Raw genomic sequence first — 21,137 nt, forward strand, 5'->3', positions numbered from 1 at the left:
ATCATGAAATTCATATGGAAAAACAAAAGACGCAGAATAGCGAAAGCAATTCTAAGCAGGAAGTGTGAATCTGGAGGTATAGCGATACCAGATTTCAAACTGTACTACAAAGCAATAGTAACAAAAACAGCATGGTACTGGTACCAAAACAGGCGGGTGGACCAATGGTACAGAATAGAGGACACAGAGACCAATCCACAAAATTACAACTTTCTTATATTTGATAAAGGGGCTAAAAGCATGCAATGGAGAAAGGATAGCATCTTCAACAAATGGTGCTGAGAAAACTGGAAATCCATATGCAACAAAATGAAGCTGAACCCCTTTCTCTCGCCATGCACAAAAGTTAATTCAAAATGGATCAAGAGTTTGATATCAAATCAGAGACTCTGCGCCTGATAGAACAAATGAGCCAAGGACCTGAACAGACACTTCTCAGAGGAGGACATACAATCAATCAAAAGTACATGAAAAAATGCTCACCATCTCTAGCAGTCAGAGAAATGCAAATCAAAACCACCCTAAGATACCATCTCACTCCAGTAAGATTGGCAGCCATTATGAAGTCAAACAACAATAAGTGCTGGAGAGGATGTAGGGAAAAGGGTACACTTGTACATTGCTGGTGGGACTGCAAATTGGTGCAGCCAATATGGAAAGCAGTATGGCGATTCCTGGGAAAGCTGGGAATAGAACCACCATTTGACCCAGCTATCGCCCTTCTCGGTCTATTCCCTGAGGACCTTAAAAGAGCATACTGTAGGGATACTGCCACATCAATGATCATAGCAGCACAATTCACAATAGCTAGACTCTGGAATCAACCTAGATGCTCTTCAATAGATGAATGGATTAAAAAATGTGGTATTTATACACAATGGAGTATTACGCAGCACTAAAAAACGACAAAATCATGGAATTTGCAGGGAAATGGATGGCATTAGAGCAGATTATGCTAAGTGAAGCTAGCCAATCCTTAAAAAACAAATGCCAAATGTCTTCTTTGATATAAAGAGAGCAACTAAGAACAGAACAGGGAGGAAGAGCATGAGGAAAAGATTAACATTAAACAGAGACGAGTGGGGGGAGAGAAAGGGAGAGAGAAGGGAAACTGTATGGAAATGGAAGAAGATCCTCATTGTTACACAAAATTACATATAAGAGTTTGTAAGGGGAACGGGAAAAAAAAACAAGGGAGAGAATTGAATAACAGCAGATGGGGTAGAGAGGGAAGATGAGAGGGAAGGGGAGGGGGGATAGTAGGGGATAAGAAAGGTAGCAGAATATAACAGTCACTAATATGGCATTATGTAAAAATGTGGATGTGTAACCGATGTGATTCTGCAACTTGTATTTGGGGTAAAAAATGGGAGTTCATAACCCACTTGAATCAAATGCATGAAAGATGATATGTCATGAGCTTTGTAATGTTTTGAACAACCAATAAAAAAAAAAGAAAAAGGAGTAAAGACTACTTAAGATACACTTTTGTAAATCATCTAGCCCAGTATTTATTAATAAAATATGCTAAATTAATAATAGTAATGATTATTAAGGTGCCACCAAAATTCAATTATATATTTCACATAAAATAATCATGATTTTTGCTAGACTTACATCTATTTAAAGTGTTATTATAAATGCAATCTCAAATCTGTTAATGTTAGTGTAGTCGCTCGTATATGAAAATAACTGGGATAACTAAAAAGTGGCTTTTTTCAAAATACAAATATTTGAAGAACAATTTGAAAGGAAAGTGACCACGACACTCGGAGCCACCAAGAGATCTTTATCGCGGTGGTGTCTGATCCACCAGAGGAAAAGAGGAGAGAGAGAGAGGGCCTGGCAGGAGAAGGTTTTTATAGCCCTTTGCTGTGCTGCTTAAGTCTAATAGGGTCTCTGGGTCTGTGAGCTGCCTTGTTGGCATACAGTGATTGGGTCACACAATAGTTGCTAAGGGTGTCATCTCTGCCTTCAAGCAGATTGTGCATGGCCTAGGCACGAGTTTCAAATCAAAAACCAACAAGAGGAAGTAAAGGGAAAGGAGCCAAATAATTGTCTCGAGAAGGAAGGGCTAATGAAGGGTGGAGGTTGGGCACTCAGTTTTACCCTACAGCTAACATTTATCCAGCCTGTCCTGCAGCTAACACAATTCTTTCAGAATGCCTCCACTAAACCCCCCTTGGGGAAAAATGTCTTCAATTCCTTGTTTCAGGGAAATGGTATTTCAATAAACACTGTGATCTTCCCATGTAGTGGGCAAGGGCAGCAGACTGACCAGTTAAAAGAGAATAGGCGTATATCAAAATCCTCCAAGTTAGGATCTACTTGCTGCCTGTGATTCAGGATAGCCTCTTGGAATCCTGGTTGTTCCATCTATAAAGAGCTAATAATCCTTTGTGAATTTAGTGTGAGAATCAAATTAATTCATGCATAGAAAAGTCAGGATACTGCCTGGCCCACAAAACAGATCCTCCATATATATTTTAATTGTCAGTTTCTTAACAGCTTTGCCCAGCAACTATTCTTTATCATGACCTCCTCTGTAGCCTAAAGACCCACAAACCTAGACATTAATGTGAATATTAATAATTTCCCACATTTACAAAACAATTTGGATTTTTCATAGTCATCTTTCATTGGTAAAGGAAATGCTAACTGGCTCACCTAAGGTCATACAGCTAGTCAAGACAGAACAGGGCCAGTGGATTTCTTCTTTAGACTCTTTATCCATTCTTTACTCCCTCCCGCACAGCCTTTTGCACAGTATCCAGGGCATATGGCCAACAAGAAGTTCTTTTGAGAAAGGGAGAGTGTGCTGGGTCCATGAATTATGACTTTGGCCTAGAACATTTCAACATAAAAGCCTGAGGCGAGATTTAAAGTCACAAGAGGAAATCACTTCTGTTTTTCTGCCCTCTTCACTACTTCTCAAAACAGGTCTTCACCCAGGTTATCTGACTCATGTCCCTTGCTTCAAGCTTCTGGCTTATCTAGAGCACTGTGAAGCGTCAAGAACCAGAGCAGACAAACCACTAGGAACATCCAGACCCGGGCATACACTGGAGAGTAAAAATGTTTTAAAATCAGAATGTTATAGAAGATAAAATGTGTGTTTGCCAAGGGTATTAATCTATGTTCTCTTGCTATAGTGAAATACCTGAGGCTGAATACTTCATAAAGAAAAGAAACCTATTAGCTCCCAGTTTTGGAGACTGAAACTCCATACAGCATTGCACTACCTTTGACAAAAACCCTGCTGACTGTACTGCCTAACAGAGGATGGCATCATGATGGCAGTGTGTGCAAGAGAGAGATAGCACAAGGCAAAACAAGAGTCTGAGGTTCCATTAGAACTGTTAACCTCTTTTCCAAGGGCATGCCCACAATGACCTAAATACCTCCCACTAGGCCCCACCTCTTTAAGATCATACCACTTCCCAATACTACTACCTGGGAGACTAAGAAACTTAATCTCCAACACATGAATAATTGGGCAACACATTCAAACTATATTCAAAACCATAGCACCAAGTCTGTAGAACAACGCACAGCCAGACACTCCAGGGCAGATGTGTTACTGCGTGGTATAAAACATAAAGATCTTCACTATATCCAAACAGTTCATTACAGATACTAACTTATTTGTTCTTACAGTCTAATCTCCAGTGGAATGTGTCAACTTCTAATTCAGAAATATCAACAACAACAAAAAAATCTTCTGATAAGGAAAAGCTAAGATTATTTGATTTACTCAACAAAGAAGGTACATTGACAGTGTTAATGTCTCAGGAGGCATTAGGGGATCTAGGCTCAAAAGGTTTAACATCATTCTGTCAAGGCAGGGAACTAATTGGAATCAGGAGAAGTTGCTGGCACAACAGTTTAGGATTGGTGGATAGGAGAAGTGAGGGTCTTGACAGGGACCCTGATAATCAAACTTCTGTCTGAGAAGTGAGGTACTAGGCCAGATGAGAAATTTGATGGCCTGGATAAAGTGATGGGCAAGAATTTCCTGCAGCAAGCAGTAAAGTTTTCCTTTGAACTACAGTTTTACTTCTATGTAAGAATTTTCCTGGAATAGAGTTGCCAAGTTGACATAGTCTTAATTAAAAAAAAAAAGGCTCTAGGAATTTGTAGCCTCAACTTCTGGAACAGTTCCTACCATAAAATACACATTGTCTAATTATTTTAAACCCCATGATTAAAACCATGAACGACCTCTGATTATCCTGGTCCTAGGATATGTGGGGTTTGCTGGAAATGTGCACAGATTATGGGGGCAATGTTGTCTCCTTCCATTCAGTTCTAAAACCTTTTCCCATTCTCTCAGGAATATTTAAGCCCTCTGAAAACATGCACACTTTACTGCTGTGGAATACAGGCTTCAGTTTCTGCTTAGAAAAAAACAGTGAGTTAGAGGATTGGAGCTGATAGGCAGAGCCAGTCACCGAGAATTCCTATTTGTTGTCTCTTAATAATAATTTGGGGAACAAAAGAATACCTCCCCAGCCCCAGGACATGTATCATGGGATGCCCAGATTTATGATCCTGGAGGTTAAAAAAAAAAGCCCTCATCTTGTAGTATTTCATTCCTAAAAACTTTACTTAGGCTTAAAAGTACTACACACTGATCTGTCCAGTGAGAACAAACTCCTAAGAATCTATATAATGTATGACAATTGGCTTAATGGTGAAATCAGGAAAAAAAAAAACAATAAGTGAAAGAGAAAATCAGCTAAGGGGAAAAATGTACAGCAGAGGGCCATGGAGATAGAAAACAGAGACACTAGGGAGTCATGTTCATATAGATCATGTTCCTCAGAGCTATAAGCTATAGTACACTGTCAGATTAACTCTCAAAAAGAAAAAAAAAAGAAAGAAAAAGAAAAAAATGACAGATTTGTACCACTTACTGATTTCTGTGGTATAAACACTCTCACTTGGAACAAATTCTTGATACCAATAGTAAATCAGCTAACAATGTTCCTGACAACTTAAAATTAAGTTCTTGTGAGTCCTATGAACTGGCTTGAGCATGAGAGGGCTAAAATTCAGCCTGACCCTGGGAATGATGACTCTCCATTTTAAAATACTTACTTTTTCTAGGGTTTTCTTTTCTCTTAAAGAAATTGTCACTGTTTTACTTTAGGGAGTTGGTGTTTATAGCCTGTTAGTCAGAAGAATATTTTCAACTACAAGCTTGGATAAAGTGAAGTGCCAGGCTCCTCTGTTCCCAGGTTTAGATGATAATTACTATTCCTTCAGTGAACCCTTGCCACTCTGAGATGGGAGGGGTGGGGAGGAAGGCTGGGAGGTCAGTGAAACTGTCTCCCTCTCCTTCTAACCCTGCTCTGGGACTCACTCACAGCTTTCCATCCCAAACCTTGGCTTTTTGTGAAATAGATGCCTCTTGGCCCCAGCTTGCAGAAAAATTGGAAGGCAGACTCTAAAATAAGTTAATATCAACCATAGCCTAGGCCAAAGAAAACTGAAAACATTTGGCACAAAGAAGTCCCCTTCAAGACATATTGTATTTGCATAAATTTGTCAAGGGCCTGATTTTCAGGAGGAAAACAGCATAACCTTGCATCTGTTGGTATCCTGTTGCCCTTTGCAGCCAAGGTCAGGTTGTCTCTCTTCTTCCTTCATCTCTGCTCCTCTGAGTGGACTGAAGACTGGTGCATCTGAGGCTGCTGATGATCATATTCACAGTGGCATATGCTATGTGTGAGCAGCCTAAGTTGTGAAACAAAATTACATTTGTCCAATATTTCAGTTTGTTGAGTCATAAACCTGACAAATAGCTACAGCCCATGAAGCAGTATTTCCTGAGTCAATGCATGTGAGAAACAAGCTGCAGCTAAAGGTTGAGCACAGCAGACACTTGGCAAGATGATCCGACTCCACAGCCTTGCTCTAGGAGATGGATTCCTCCCCCCTCTCAGATCCATGGCATTGTTCCCGTAAATTCAATGCAAATCTCAGACATTCAGGAATGTATCCCAAAACACATGTTGAAACTGCACCTGGTATACAGCCTTCTCTTGCCCCAATGGTGAAAGTGTCCCACAGGAAATGACAATGGCTGTCAGCCTATTAATTCATGAGCAATTTGATTCCTCTTACATGACAAATGCAAGTTAAGAAATAAATTTGCTGCTTTTGAAATTCCAGTATCTTCCAGTACTTAAAAAAACTGAAATAATTAACTTTAATAATGGAAGAGACTTGCTTAAAACCAGACCAAGTTATCTTTCTTTTTTAAATTTTTTATATTTTGTGTATCTTCATACATGTACTTTGGACAAGCAAGGTGAATGGATTAAATTCTTAAACCTCTACAAAATATGGCTACCTCCTAGTGCATAAGTTTTGAGGATACTTTTGAGAAACCGTTAATAGCAAGACAACAATTGTTTTCCCTTAATTCTGTTATATTGTATTATCTGATCAAGAACTAATTATAAAGACAAGGATGTTCACTCTCACCATTCCTGTTCAGTATAGTACTTGAAATTTTAGCCAGGTCAATTAAGCAAGAGAAAAATTAAAACACAGACAAATAGGAAAAGTAGAAGTCAATTTATCCCTATTTGCAGAAGATAAGATTCTGTATGTACATAACCTTAAAGGTTTCACACAAGACTTCTAGAGCTGATAAACAAATTCATCAAAATAGCAGGATCCGAAGTCAATATATGAAAATCAATAGCTTTTCTATGCACCAATAATGAACCTGTAGAGAAAGAAGTGAGAAAAACAATTTCACTCATAATTACTTCAAAAGAACACCTAGGGAAAAATTTAACCAATGAGATGAAAGACCTTTCCATGAAAATTATAGAACACCGAAGAAAGATATTAGAGAAAACCTTAAAAGATGGAAAGCCTTCTATGTTCATGGATATGCAGAATTATATTGCTAAAATTGCCATATTTCCAAAAGCAATCTACAGAGTCAATGCAATTCCCATCAAAATACAAAAAAAAAAATCTTCACAGAAAGAAAAAACAATTCTAAAATTCACATGGAAGCAAAAAAAAAAAAAAAAAAGGGGACCCCAAATAGCCAAAACAAACATGGAAAAAGAACAATGCTGAAGGCATCACAATATCAGATTTCAAAATATACTACAGGTCCACAATAGTAAAAACAGCATGGTACTGGCATAAAAACAGAAACAAAAGATCAAAGCAATAAAGTAGAGGACACCAAGACCAGCCAATGCAGATACTACTGATCTTTGACAAAGACGCCAAAAATATACATTGAAGAAAAGATAGCCTCTTTAATAAATGGTGCTGGGGAATCGGGCATATATATATGTAGAAGATTGAAAATAGATCCCTAGCTCTCACCCTGTACAAAACTCAACTCAAAATGGATCAAAGGCTTAAATGGAAGACCTGAAACTTTATTTTTTATTTTTTTTTTTAATTTTTTTTTATTGGTTGTTCAAAACATTATAAAGCTCTTGACATATCATATTTCATACATTAGATTCAAGTTGGTTATGAACTCCCAATTTTACCCCAAATACAGATTGCAGAATCACATCGGTTACACATCCACATTTTTACATAATGCCCTATTAGTAACTGTTGTATTCTGCTACCTTTCCTATCCTCTACCATCCCCCCTCCCTCCCCTCCCATCTTCTCTCTCTACCCCATCCACTGTAATTCATATCTCTCCTTGTTTATTTTCCCATTCCCCTCACAACCTCTTATATGTAATTTTGTATAACAATGAGGGTCTCCCTCCATTACCATGCAATTTCCCTTTTCTCTCCCTTTCCATCCCACCTCATGTATCTGTTTAATGTTAATCTTTTCTTCCTGCTCTTCCTCCCTGCTCTGTTCTTAGTTGCTCTCATTATATCAAAGAAGACATTTGGTATTTGTTTTTTAGGGATTGGCTAGCTTCACTAAGCATAATCTGCTCTAGTGCCATCCATTTCCCTGCAAATTCTATGATTTTGTCATTTTTTAGTGCTGCGTAATACTCCATGGTGTATAAATGCCACATTTTTTTTAATCATTCATCTATTGAAGGGCATCTGGGTTGGTTCCACAGTCTAGCAATTGTGAATTGTGCTGCTATGAACATCGATGTAGCAGTATCCCTGTAGTACGCTCTTTTAAGGTCTTCAGGGAAAAGTCCAAGAAGGGCAATAGCTGGGTCAAATGGTGGTTCCATTCCCAGCTTTCCCAGGAATCTCCATACTGCTTTCCAGATTGGCCGCACCAGTTTGCAGATCCCTAGCTCTCACCCTGTACAAAACTCAACTCAAAATGGATCAAAGGCTTAAATGGAAGACCTGAAACTTTAAAAGCGCTACAAGAAAAAACAAGGAGAAAACTTCAGGACACAGGCACAGGCAACAGATTCCTAGATAGGACTTCAATGGCTCAGGAAATAATAGCAATAATTGACAAATAGTTCTACATCAAATTGAAAAGTTTCTGCATAACAAAGGAAGCAATTAACAGAGTGAAGAAATAGCCTACAGAATGGAACAAAACCTTTTCCATCAAAGCATTAATATCCAGAATATATAAAGAACTCATCACACACACACAAACACACACACACACACACATTAATGCTGGGGAGGATGCCAGGCAAAAGGAAACTTCATATGCTATTTGTGGAAATATAAATTAGTATAGCACTATAAAATATGGAAGTTATTAAAAAAACTAAAAATAAAACTGCTGTATGATCCAGCTATCCCACTCCTTCGTATCTATTCAAAGGAATTAAAGTTGGCATACTGTAGAGGTACCTGCATATCCATGTTAATCATGGCAAATTCACAATAGCCAAACTACAATACCAGCCCAAGTGCCCATTGACAGATTCATTTCTCTTTTGCTCATGCTATAAGGTCCAAACTTCTTAATGTGGCACATAAATTGATTTTCAAATCTGTGAGATACGTACAAGTTAGGTATGTATTTCTTGGGTTACTGTAAGATGTTATAAACACACATGCATGCACAATTTCAATCCCATATTACATACAAAAATGTATAAGTATGTTTTTATTTAATGTTAGTAATTATTAATACTTATAATTGTCATTTGTATTGTTATTTTATGCTACCATAGACAGTCTGGTAGACTGAATTAGACATCTAGCAAAAATATTTTGGTAAAAATCAGCAAAGAATGTTGAAATATGAGTACTTCTGTTGATATTTTGAAAAATTAACACACTGGGAAATGGGATACAGTGGTAAGCTATGATTTTTTTCTTTATTTTTCTTTTATACCTACTAAAAGCAACATTTTTGGTTGGATATAAAGCTTAGTAGGTGTGAACCAACTGAACAAAGAACCAAAACAAATTTGCTAAGTCAGTCAATGCTGGTGCCATGTCAATATTTTAACTCTGTTGAGAATGTTGCCAAGCTGCAGCTCTTATCAGCAAGAGCATCAGAAGCAGGCACTCCTGCCTGGAAAAGTCCAGGTTGTATAACACTTTACGGTAGATCTCTATTGAGAAAACTTTCAGAGAGTGATGACATTATATTGGAATGTGCTTCATTATTTTTCTTTTTTCTTTACTGGAAATTCTCAGCAGTTAAATTCTACAAGCAAGCAACTCATGATATAGTCACAGGCTTGATCAATGGAGCTAAATCACTGAAGAAAAGCTGAACATTGTGGTGCAAACTTGTTATACCAGCAACTGGGGAAGCTGAGACAGGAGGTTCACATGTTCCACATCAGCCTCAGTAACTTAATGACACCCTGTCTCAACCAAAACCAAAAAAGGGCTGAGGACATAACTCCATAATAGAGTGCTTGCCTGGTATGTGGGAAGCCCTGGGTTCAATCCCCAGCACCATAAAATAATAATAATAAAATTAAATAAATAAGTGCAATTAAAATTAAAGCAAAAATGGCTGTAGATGTAGCTCAGTAGAGCACCCTGTGTTCAACCCACAGTGCTGGAAAAAAAAGTCACTGAAGACACATTTTTGCTCTCAGAAGGTTTTTTCCCCTATATCTTCTGCATCAATCATTTAGTTTTACAGAATTACTAAGACACAAGAAGTATCACAATATAATACTTTGTGATTATATTGTTAAACAATTGTGATACCTTATAATATGTTCTTCTTCTAAAAATATTTGTATTTTATTCCATTATGTTTTAAAGAATGTTTATGACCCAAAAATTAATTGTATGACTCCTAGAGGATAATGACTTGTCGATATAAAGTATTGCTCTCATCTCTTTGACAACAGAGCAAAGAGTTGTCATGTTGGAGTCTATCTTCTTATTAGTGCTATCTAAGATAATTTGAGAGCCAGTAGAGGTAAGATTCAATTAGATTGTACCTACCATCTGCCTCCAATCTCAATATCATATCCTGATCTACTATCAGAGAGTCGGGGAAATTCATTGATGCAGCATTTGGTGTTGAGATGATAAAGTAAGCAAGAGTAACTCAGTCAGTTTTCTGTCACTACAATAGAGTCAGAGACTAAAAAATTTATAAAGAAAATTTTGTCTCTCTCACGGTTCTTGAGACCAGAAGTCCAAGAGCATGGTGCTGTCATCTGGCAAGGGACTTCCTGATCCATCATAACATAGTGGAAGAGAAAGAGAACACATGAAACAGAAAGTTAGCTCTGCTTATGCTTTTATTAGGAACCCACTCCTATTAAAACCAACCCCTTCTGAGATAAAAGCATAATCTATTCATGAGGGTGGAGCCTTCATGACCTGAGCACCTCTTAAAGGACCCACCTCTCAACATCGTTATAACAACAATTAAATTTCAACATGAGTAAAGGAGATGTTCAAACTATAGATGAGTACCTCCAGGCTGTTGAGAATCTTGTGGCAGCTAGCTATCATGGCCACATTTCTGTTGGGTTCCTAGTAGAAACTGGATTGAAGATTAATTTAATGCTTTGCTGAAAAGAAAAAAAAATTCTAAAGTATACTCCATAAACTTAATTAAGACTCTTTGATCTTTTCTTTCTAGTCACTTCTTCTCTTATATAGGGAAAGACTGGCTTTAAAGCAATAGACTTCTGAGTCAGTCTTGGATTTGAATATAACTCTACCTGTAACACACTGTCAGTCAGTTTTCTTCACTACAAAGTAAGAATCATACTAACCTCTTAGCATTCTTGAAATTATTAACATGAACTTATAAATAACTCAGGAATTGAACTCATTGTTCAAGAACTGGAACTTACTAAATAAATATGATTTTCCTTCTCCTTTCTTGGTGCTTTACACCCAGAGCACATACTTCAATCAGCTGTGGCTACAATCTTGAGCACTTACTAAGGAAACACAGGTGAGAAAGAGTTTTCCTTCAGCAGGACCACAATCCAAAGCTGAGGTACTATAGTCAGTAAACTTAATACAATGAATATAAATGATGTTTGGCAGAAAATCAAAATTTAAAAGCACAATTTTCAAATCACTATGTTGGTAATTTTATGAAGTAATCAGAATGTCTGGTAATGAGAAGCAATTGTAACTCTTTCTTTAGTGAAAAAAAGAAGAAGAAATAAGCATAGGTAATCGTGTCAATTATTTATTTCTTCACCAGGTCAAGGGGATTAATTATACCACTGTTCATGGTATGGTGCAGCAAAACTTGGAAGAAAGCAGTCATTGGGTATAAACAAAGTTAGAACTAATAAAGTTTAATTACCAATAGTGTTGGCTAATTTGTCTTCTAGTCTGTAATTCCAAAGCACCATATTTAAAATCCCAATCAGATTTCTCTCTACTATCCGTTGTAATTATTTGTTTATCTTCCTTCCCCTAGAGGAGAAAATTTTATGCTCCCTCGTGAATCTAACATCTAGGAAAAAATGTCAACTGCAGGAGATGCTAAAAAATATTTTCAAATATTCATCAAGGGGAGGAAAATAATGTCATTAATGTGAAATTTGGTAAGGACTATTTTATTGCTGAGATAAGTAGCCCAACTAAGAACTGATTAACAGCAGTGATGCCACTAAGTGCCTTATTACTGCCATGATCTGGTTTTCATCTCTCTCATAACAGTTTACAGATATGATACTTGCTCACTATGCTGTTATCAGCAGCAATGTTTCTAATTTCAGTGAGAAGAATATGTAAGAACTTTCAGGGGCCTGCTGAAGTTTCTCTTCATCTGGCCACCCATGTCCTCCAATAACAATCCTGCAATATCACAAAATATGTTCATTAAATGATTTAAATGCATATATCCATATTTAATGTGAAGTATGCCAGAGGTGACACATAATTAAGTCTTTCTCCTTCTACTTTCTATCATGGTTACCTTCCACCTGTCCTAATTGGATCCCATGACTCTTTAGCCTCCATTTTAACACCTTCAAATGACACATTAGCTCAATCCCTAACAAGTATGGGCCTACCTTTGACATCATTATCTTCAGGATAGTGTCACATCCAAGATCACAGACACTGAAAGACCCTTTACACAACATTTTGTCCACAACCTCTTTTAGCTATTCCACTCACAAATTTATATTAAACATATTCAACTTCCCATGGAGAATGAAAATCCTTCAGAGATGCTCCATTTTGCCAATCTATCATATCTTCTATTTCACCTACTTCCATCGTGGTCTGGACTTACGGATAGTCATTTCTGCAAATAGCTCTGTTTACACTTTATGCCTGGCTCATCCCTAATCCTTGCTCACTCTGTCTTCTTTCTGTTTTTGTCCTCAAGCTTCAAAATATTACTGGAGGAATGAAGTCATGTGAATTGGGGTCACTATAGTATAATGCTTTCTAACTTTAGGTGAGATTTCTCTGATATTTTGCAATCCTTGGATGGCAATGTCAACTACAAATGTCAACCTTTGGACTTTCATAGCTGTTGGCCCCAAATCCTATTCACTCCTCTCAAACACACAGCCCTGTCAATAATCTATTCATTTAGTAAATAACCTGCCCTCCTACTTTACAATAATGATCCCTAATGTCACCTGCCTTCACCTTCAATATCTTTCTGTATCATCTTATTTTATATTGAGAAAACATTATCCCACCCTGATGTTCTTTGCTAAGTAGGAGCATTCCATAAAAATAACCTCAATTATGGAAGTCCAAATTTATTTATGACTTAGTCCCTTAACTTTTATTTTAATTTTACTTTCTTTTTATTGTGGTAATGCACATACCACAAAATAATCTTAAGAATGAGTTTGTTGGAATTGAGTATAATGTATAAATTACCACCATTCATTTCCAGAATTCTTTCATCTTGCAAGACTGAAATTCTCTATCCATTAAAAATAATCGTCTACTTTTACCTCACCCTGGAAATTACCATTTTACCTTTTGTATCTATGTCATTCCATTTGTGTGATTGTGTGTGTGTGTGTGTGTGTGTTTGGGAATTAGACCCAGGGGCACTCTGTCACTTAGCTACATCCCCAGCTCCCCACACCTTCTTTTTAACTATGATAACAGAGTCTTGATAGGTTGCCCAGGCTGGCCTTGAAATTGTGATCTTCTTGTCTCAGCCTCCTGAGACACTGGGATTACAAACATGCACCACCATGCTGGCTTCCTTCTTCTTTTAAAAGATAATTTTAGCTACTTCATTATTTTTCTTACTTAACAATATTGTATATAGATTTACTTTCATGCACATTCTATAAATGTTAGCTTATTTTATTCTCATAACAATTCTATGAAAATTATTTTTAAGATTTTAAAAGGAGTATAAATGTTTAGATTGACTGTAAACAGGTGGAATGCAGAAGAGACAAAATAAATGAGACAGAACCAAGGAGAAATGCATGATCCAAGAGAAACAAAATAAGCTATATTCCTAATTTTCTAAGTTCCATCCTTGAGCAATGACTATTGCTATCTCCTGCCCTAGAAATCCATTGACTTCTCTCTGACTTTTTGTATGCACCCAATATCTACCACCACCATCACGAATTACCACCAGCTTACATACCTTTTATTTTGCTTTTGCTGGTTTGATAAGAATTCAATCACTTGTATCCAAACAATTCATTAATAAGACAAATATCAATGTATCAATGAGAGTTATGTAATATGAGATTATGCATATGATAAAACGTAAAGAAGGTGTACACACATACACATATACACACACACAAAAAAAACACCATGTTTAAATGTCACCTCCAAAACTGATGTCAAAAATTAATTGTCATTGTGATAGTACTAAGAGATGGAACTTTTAAGAGGTAATTAGATTATGAGAACTCTATTCTTATGAATGGACTGATGTCATTGTTGTGGGAGTGAGTTGGTTACAGCAAGAATGAAGCTCCTGATAAAAGGATGAGTTTGGTTCAGTCTCTTCTCATATGCTTGATTGCCCTCCTACCTTTCTCCATGAGATGATAGCAAGAGGTCCTTTGCCATCAGTTTCCATGACTGGATTGTACATTCCTCTCCTGCCTCCATTTATTCCCTTTCCCTATCTCACAGTTTAAGTTCCAGATATATGTTCTGCTCCAACCATGCACAATGCTTGTTCTAGCTTCAATGCCTTTGCTCATTTGGTTACTATTTTCTGGAACTTTGTCTTTACCCTTCAAATTCTCCCATTTTCTGGGAAAATCCTACCCATCCTTTAAGAATCAACTCAAGAGTCATTTTCCAGAGATGATTCTCTGTAACTCTTCTCAAGATTCTGCCTACCCCTTTGAGAAATAAGGTTACAAACAGTTATTATAGGACCACCTCTGTGTTCCTATAATACCCAGGACACATTCTAATATGGAACATGCTAGGCTGTTTCATATATTTTATTAATACATCTGTCTTTCTTATTAGACTGATAGTTTGACAGTACTGGAATTCATTTTATGCCTTTTTTTATTTTTAGGAGCTATTTTGATTCCTAATTCATGAATTAATAGATGAATGAAATGATTTAATGAACAGAGAATGAAAGGAAAAGCTCTAAATAATGGACAGAACAATCTGTGTTAGAAAGGTAATGTTAGAGCAACACAAAAAATAGAAGATTTTTCATTATGATTCTAACTATAAGTGATAGAACTTAAATTGTCTTAATGAAAGCATATATTAGTATACAATAATGAAGGTCAATGGATCAGATAAGGTAAAGCTGGATTCAGGTGTTCAGCAATGACCCCAACAACCCTGCCTGTGTAGGTCAGGGCTTTCCTCTGTGCTTGCTCCATTTTTGGAAGTCTCTCACCAACAATGTCAAGCCTCCAGGTTATCATAGCTATCAGTTTAGTAATTTATGCAAGCACTGAGAGCCTGTTAATTCCTTTTACTCTGGTGTTAGAGTCTGTAAACAAGTCAAAATAACACCTGGCATTTTGCCAGGGGAATGTTAGAGTTCATAAACAAGTCTGGATGGTGCCTGGCAAAATGCCAGAGGGAGTGGTTTGAGAAGTACAAAAGCGAGCCATTAAGTGTGGTGATTCGTTATTGGTTGACTGATGTATCTAGTTTATGCTAATTAGATAAGCTCTGTGGAATGTATAAATACTGCTCCTGTCCTGCAATAAACGGCTCCTACTCCTGCTGTATCAACGTACACAAGTTGTTCGTCACCCCCCGGTTATTTTGCCCAGCCAGCCGGGCTGCGGCATTCTGGCACAACCATTTGGTCTCAGATTTAACGAAGCTTGGCATTTGTCTCACCTCAACCACATGGGCTGATAACAGTGGAGTCAACTCACCTTAACTACCACATGGACTGATAATGAATGGCAGAGGTAAGGATTTGTGGTAGAAAATCAGAGTTCTGTTTTAAGAAGAAGGTGGAAGGGTGAGTACCAGACAGGGATAAATTTAGAGATTGGAGACTAAAGACAATACAGATTGGAAGGGAAGTTAACACTGACACTAACCTGAGTGAGCGTCCTTGGACACAGAAATGGTAGATCTTGTAATCTACTGCCATGTTCAACATTTTTATTTTCTCTTCCAGAACAGAGCTATAATATAATGAGCTATGAGTATCAAGAAATGAAAGAGAAAGGATGGCAGTTATGTCAACAAAGTCCTCAAAGTGAGTCAGGAGAAAGCAGAACTGCACCACTCACTCTTGCTGCCCAAACAGCAATGCCAGTGCTCAGCATGGAGCACTGTCCCTAGATTGTACAGGCCTATCAGATTGGTGAAGGCGCTCCCCCTCTCACTGTCTTGACAAAGTCACAGTGAAGATAAGTGCTGGCAAAGCAGCTCTCCCACTGTCTTGACAAGGTCACAGTGAGGATGAATGCTGGCAAAGCCGCTGGCTGGTGGGAAACCAAAACATGAGACCCTTTTTTATGTAATTGGGACTTTTCATTTTCATGCTCATGTTCCTGACAGGAGGCATGAGTATGTTAAATGCTAAACCAAATTAAATTTCAGATAGTTCACAACAGGTAGAACACAACACGTATTTCATGCCTTGAAGGCTGTTCTACTACCTCTCAGCATATCAAGGATAAAATAGAAGGCTGCTCTTCTATCTCAGTACATTGAGGACAAAAGTGATAATGGACAACAATCATTCTCCGAAAGGTCACGAGAATTTTAGGCACCACATTGATTATATCAACTAAGAATCAAGCCCATATTTCCGGCCTCTTAGAAAGCCTGTTCATTATGCTTATTGCACAAAGCCCACCATATGTAGTTTTATTTTTGATTAAGGAAAAGTCATGTTATATACTTAGGAAAGTTAAGACATATAAAGATACATTCTCCTCTTTTTTTATAAACCCTCTTTTACTTCACATAGGGACTTATGATGAGCATAGTTAACACTGGCAGTAAGTGGATTGATGTTTAGTACTTGATTTTACTGAGTTTACAAAGATATAAGAACTAATGCACCTTGACTAAGAAACTCTTTGAGAAAGCAGCTCAACCAGTTTTATGAGAATGAATGTGGGAATTAATTAAAGTAGTTTTATAAGATATATTTTTAGAATAATAGAAATATTATTTTATTTAGATTCTTGGGTTTAGAATTCTTAAGTTTTTAACTGTGTGGGTTTCTGATATGTTTTAAGAATGGTTTCTAGGCTTTAAGAATGCTTCATAGACTTTAGGATATTTTAAGTATAAGATCTAAGGGGACTTCTTTAGATGGGAAGTTTAGATTAGAAATAAGGTGCAGGTGTACTTTAAACTTGAAGGTTAATGATAGGTTAGGAGACTTAGAGTCTGGTTACATAGTTTGGCATTAGTTAATAAGAAAATAGCATATCTTGGGAAAAATAGTACATCTTGGGAAAATCTGAAAAATGTAAATTAGTGACGTATTTTATTAATGATTCTGTACTCTTAATAAGTGATAAGTAAATGTCACATCCTGGAAAAATGTAAATTGATGTTACATTTTTCTATACCCTTAATGATGATTAAGGAAATGTCACATCTTGGCAAAGTTTTGAAATTGTATAATCAATGACATATTCTGAATCCATAATGATGTGAAAAATTGCAATAAAAGATGACCCAGAGAAAGCTACATTAGAGCTCTCTCTCTCTCTCTCTGGAGATTGCTGCAACAGAATGACTCCTGTCTCATCCTTTTCGCCGATGCCACTCATCCTTCATGACTCCCTGGACCCTGCTAGGGCAGGACCCCGGCATCAGATGGTACTAATCAAATCTGAAGGAGATCATAAAAATTACAGGTAAAATGGAATTTACTCAAATGCGCTTCTGTTTCAGGGATAACTTCATAAAGTTGTGTGTGTTAATAGTGGCATTCAGCACATGTTAAAATGGAAGAAATTTATCACAGTAAGTAGGCCTCATAACACTGGTACTCTTGAAATTTTTTGAAGCATAGCATAAGACTCTCATCAATTAAATAACAGAAAGTAGAAGAAGGAAAGCAAAAAAAATCTTTCTACTTCTTTTCTGAAGGCAAATGATTTTGGTTAAACATGTCCCTCGGAGTATCATAGATAATCCTACACATAACAAAACTGATTCTTAACATGTCTCATTTTTTTGACAACTACAATAGATAAATTAAAATTATATTTTCCTGAGAATTTACTTATATAAGTACTTGAGTAGAATTTTACTACATTTTAAAAGCATCCCCCCAAAGCTCCTATGTTAAAGAATTGGTTGCCAGTCTATGGTACTTTTGGAAGGTGGTAGAATCTTTAAGAAGTGGTGTGTAGTAAAGGGGAGTTAGGTTGTTAGAAGCGTGCCCTTGAGGAGGATATTGGAACAATGACTCCTTCCTCTTTCTTTTTGCTTACCAGTTGCTATGGGATGAACAGAACTTCTCTATCATGGGCTCCCACAATGAAATATGGCCTTACCAAAGGCCCAAAATAACAGGACCAAGCAACCATGGACTGTTTGAAACCTCTGAACCTCTGTGAGCCAAAATTTCCTTCTTGTAAGTTGATTATATCAAGTATTTTGTCACAGCAATGGAAAACTTGCTTACACAGACCTGGAAATCATTTAAGTTAATAATTCAGTTAATAATATTTATATTCCTCAAGTATAAGAAATAGGTGAAAAATTTGGATACTCAATTGTTAATGCCACTGACAAAGAAATAGTCATTTCTTAAATCTTCCAAAATTTGGAGGGAGGGAGAATTTACTTTCCTTCCTATTTTATATAGGAAGTTATAAAACTGAACTTTCAAACAAGCAATAGATGAAAAACAATGTAAGAGCCCTTAAGAATACAGATACACTCTTCTTTCAAAATTTTTGATGCTGAAAATTTAAAAGATTAATTAGAAGATGTTTCTTTGGAAACACTGTTTTTTTTCTGTTTACGTAAGGATTCACCATAGGCTGTTTAACTTTAAATTAATATCCTAACTGTCTACAACCATAGACTGAATGGCTTAAACAACCATTTATATCACAGTTTTGGAGGCTGAGAAGTCTAAGTTCAAAGTGCAGGCCGATTTGGTGTCTGGTGAACGCATGCTTTCTGGTTTGCAAATGGTCAGCTTATTGCTGCACTATGGGTAAATATGGAGAGAAAAAAGAGAGAAAGAGCAGAAAGCTCTCTAGTCTTTTCTTATAAAGGCATTAATCCCATCATGAGTTTGCCCCTACCCCCCATGACATCATCTAAACCTAACCTAACCTGGCAAAAGCTCTGCTTCTTAATACCATCATACTGTGGGTTCTGGCTTTGACATATGGGGGGAGACAAACAGGTCATTAACAATAAGGTTGTAAAGCACCATTTCTATTTTGTTTATTTTCCAAATATTTACCTAGCACTTCATATGTACTGATGGTTTATAAATACAGCATATTTAATAATACCTGAGAGGCAGAGGCATTTCTATTAGCTGAAAGGAACCATAAGCAAAGGGAAGTTAAATACATTGCCAACTATGGTCCAGGAGAAAGACAGGATTGCTAAAATTTTAATCCTGACAGACTTTACCAATTTAACTCTGCAACTCTGCATCTAGGGAACACGCTTTTCCTGGAACTAACAGCTTTTTCATCCAACTGCTTCCCTACCCTGCTCACAGCAGTGCAGAAAATTTCACACATCCTCAAATTTAGCAATCACCCTGGAGAATCAATGCAGTCCACCAAAGTTCAACATTTATAAAAAAAAGAACATTGGAAGCTGGACACAGTGGTGCACACCTATAATCCCACAACCCTAAGGCAAGAGGCTCTAGAGTTCAAAGTCAGCCTCAGCAACTTGGTGAGAATGTAAGCAACTTAGGGAGACCCTGTCTCAAAAATTAAAACAGCATTGGGTATGTGGTTCAGAGGGTAAGTGCCCCTGGGTTCCGTGGTTCATCCCTAGAACAAAAAGGAGAAGGAGAAGGAGAGAAAGAGAAAAAGGATAAAGGAAGGAAGGAAGGAATAAACATTGAACTAAACTAAAAGTGAATTGCCCAGTATGAAGGTATTAGCTTTTACTGATATTCTTTGAGAGCCAAAAGTATGTCAACATTTGTTTATCAGCATGGAATCAATCATACAATGCAGGTAAATTCAGACAACTGTCCAGGACAGTACTAGAAAAAGTGGACCTCTTGAAATCAACAGGACCCTTTACTGCTCCTCAAAGGGCTGAATAAATGAAGAAATAGCTTCCAATACAACAAAATGGTTATGCTCCTGACTCCTACTAGTGTTTGGGAAGTTTCAAAAGTTAAAAAGAGGACAGATGGGAGATTAAAAGGTGGTCTTCCAAAATACACTGAATTCACCTCTGGCACTGGTAATTCTTCCCCAACTTACCCCCATCCCCACTGCAGGAAAAAATAGTTCAAATGTGATTTGAGATCACAAAACACTGGGAAAAAGAAAAGGTTCTCCTGTGTAATTTGAGAAGACAGATGTATTTTTATAGTGTGTGTTTATTTCAGAGACTTATGAAATACGCAAAACTAGAGCCAGAGGAGAGAGTGAAGAGACTGCCATTCCCCCAACAGCCATCCCAACTGAAGTCTCTTCCAGAGAAGTCAGTGTACATTAAACACTTGGCTCCAGGGCTGGGGGTGACAGCTCAGCGGTAGAGCGCCTGCCTGGCACGTGTGAGGCACTGGGTTCGATCTTCAGCACCACATAAAAATAAATAAAATAAATAAAGATATTGCGTCCATTAAAAAAAAAAAAAAAGTGGCTCTGACCCTACCTGCGTACAGCAGGTCTGATCACCACGTCCCGCACACTGGGGTCCCTGGCGCCCAAGGTCCCCCTCGCAGGTGGCCAGTCACTATCGTTTGGGAATCTGGGGCATCAGGGAAACATCCCGGGGTCACAGGGTCCCCGGAAGCTGGGCAGCAGGGCCAGGCGGGCGGCACCCGTGTGTTGTCCCCTCACCAACCTCCAGCCAGGGGCGGGGCGGCGTCTTCTTTCCGCCCTCAGGGAAGCACCCAGAGCTCCGGGAATTTCCCTGGCCAGGGGCTCTGGCCTTTCCCGCCAACCATGCATAAAAGGGGCTCGCGGATCCCCGAGAGCCACAGAGCCAAGACAGCAGCCCCACAAGCTCTTGCACTCCAGGCTCCGCCGCGATCCTCCCGCTGAGTCCCATGGCCCGCACCGCCTCCGCCGTCCCCCGCGCCCCGCGGCTCCTCCGGGTAGCGATGCTGATGCTGCTCCTGGTAGCCGCCTGCCGGCGCGCAGCAGGTGAGACCCGCGCTCT

General features: G+C 37.9%; 2 protein-coding genes across 15 annotated transcripts in view; one reads left to right on the forward strand and one right to left on the reverse strand.

The window, feature by feature from the left end:
• Pf4 (platelet factor 4) overlaps positions 1-21,121 on the reverse strand; it is a 114,827-nt gene extending 93,706 nt beyond the window's left edge. The window contains exons 1-3 of one of the 14 annotated variants that reach the window (XR_007341473.1): positions 20,628-20,813; positions 10,540-10,594; positions 10,362-10,394 (exon numbers count right to left, since the gene is read on the reverse strand). The gene's annotated coding sequence lies outside the window, so the exon portion shown is untranslated. The other 13 variants (XR_007341475.1, XR_007341466.1, XR_007341476.1 and 10 more) reach the window with 13 other exon arrangements.
• The window catches only part of LOC107158780 (C-X-C motif chemokine 2-like), a 114,937-nt gene that overhangs the window by 91,910 nt on the left and 1,890 nt on the right, over positions 1-21,137 (forward strand). The window lies entirely within an intron of this gene.

This window comes from Marmota marmota, unplaced genomic scaffold (genome assembly GCF_001458135.2).
Source record: "Marmota marmota marmota unplaced genomic scaffold, marMar, whole genome shotgun sequence".
Taxonomy (NCBI): Eukaryota; Metazoa; Chordata; class Mammalia; order Rodentia; family Sciuridae; genus Marmota; species Marmota marmota.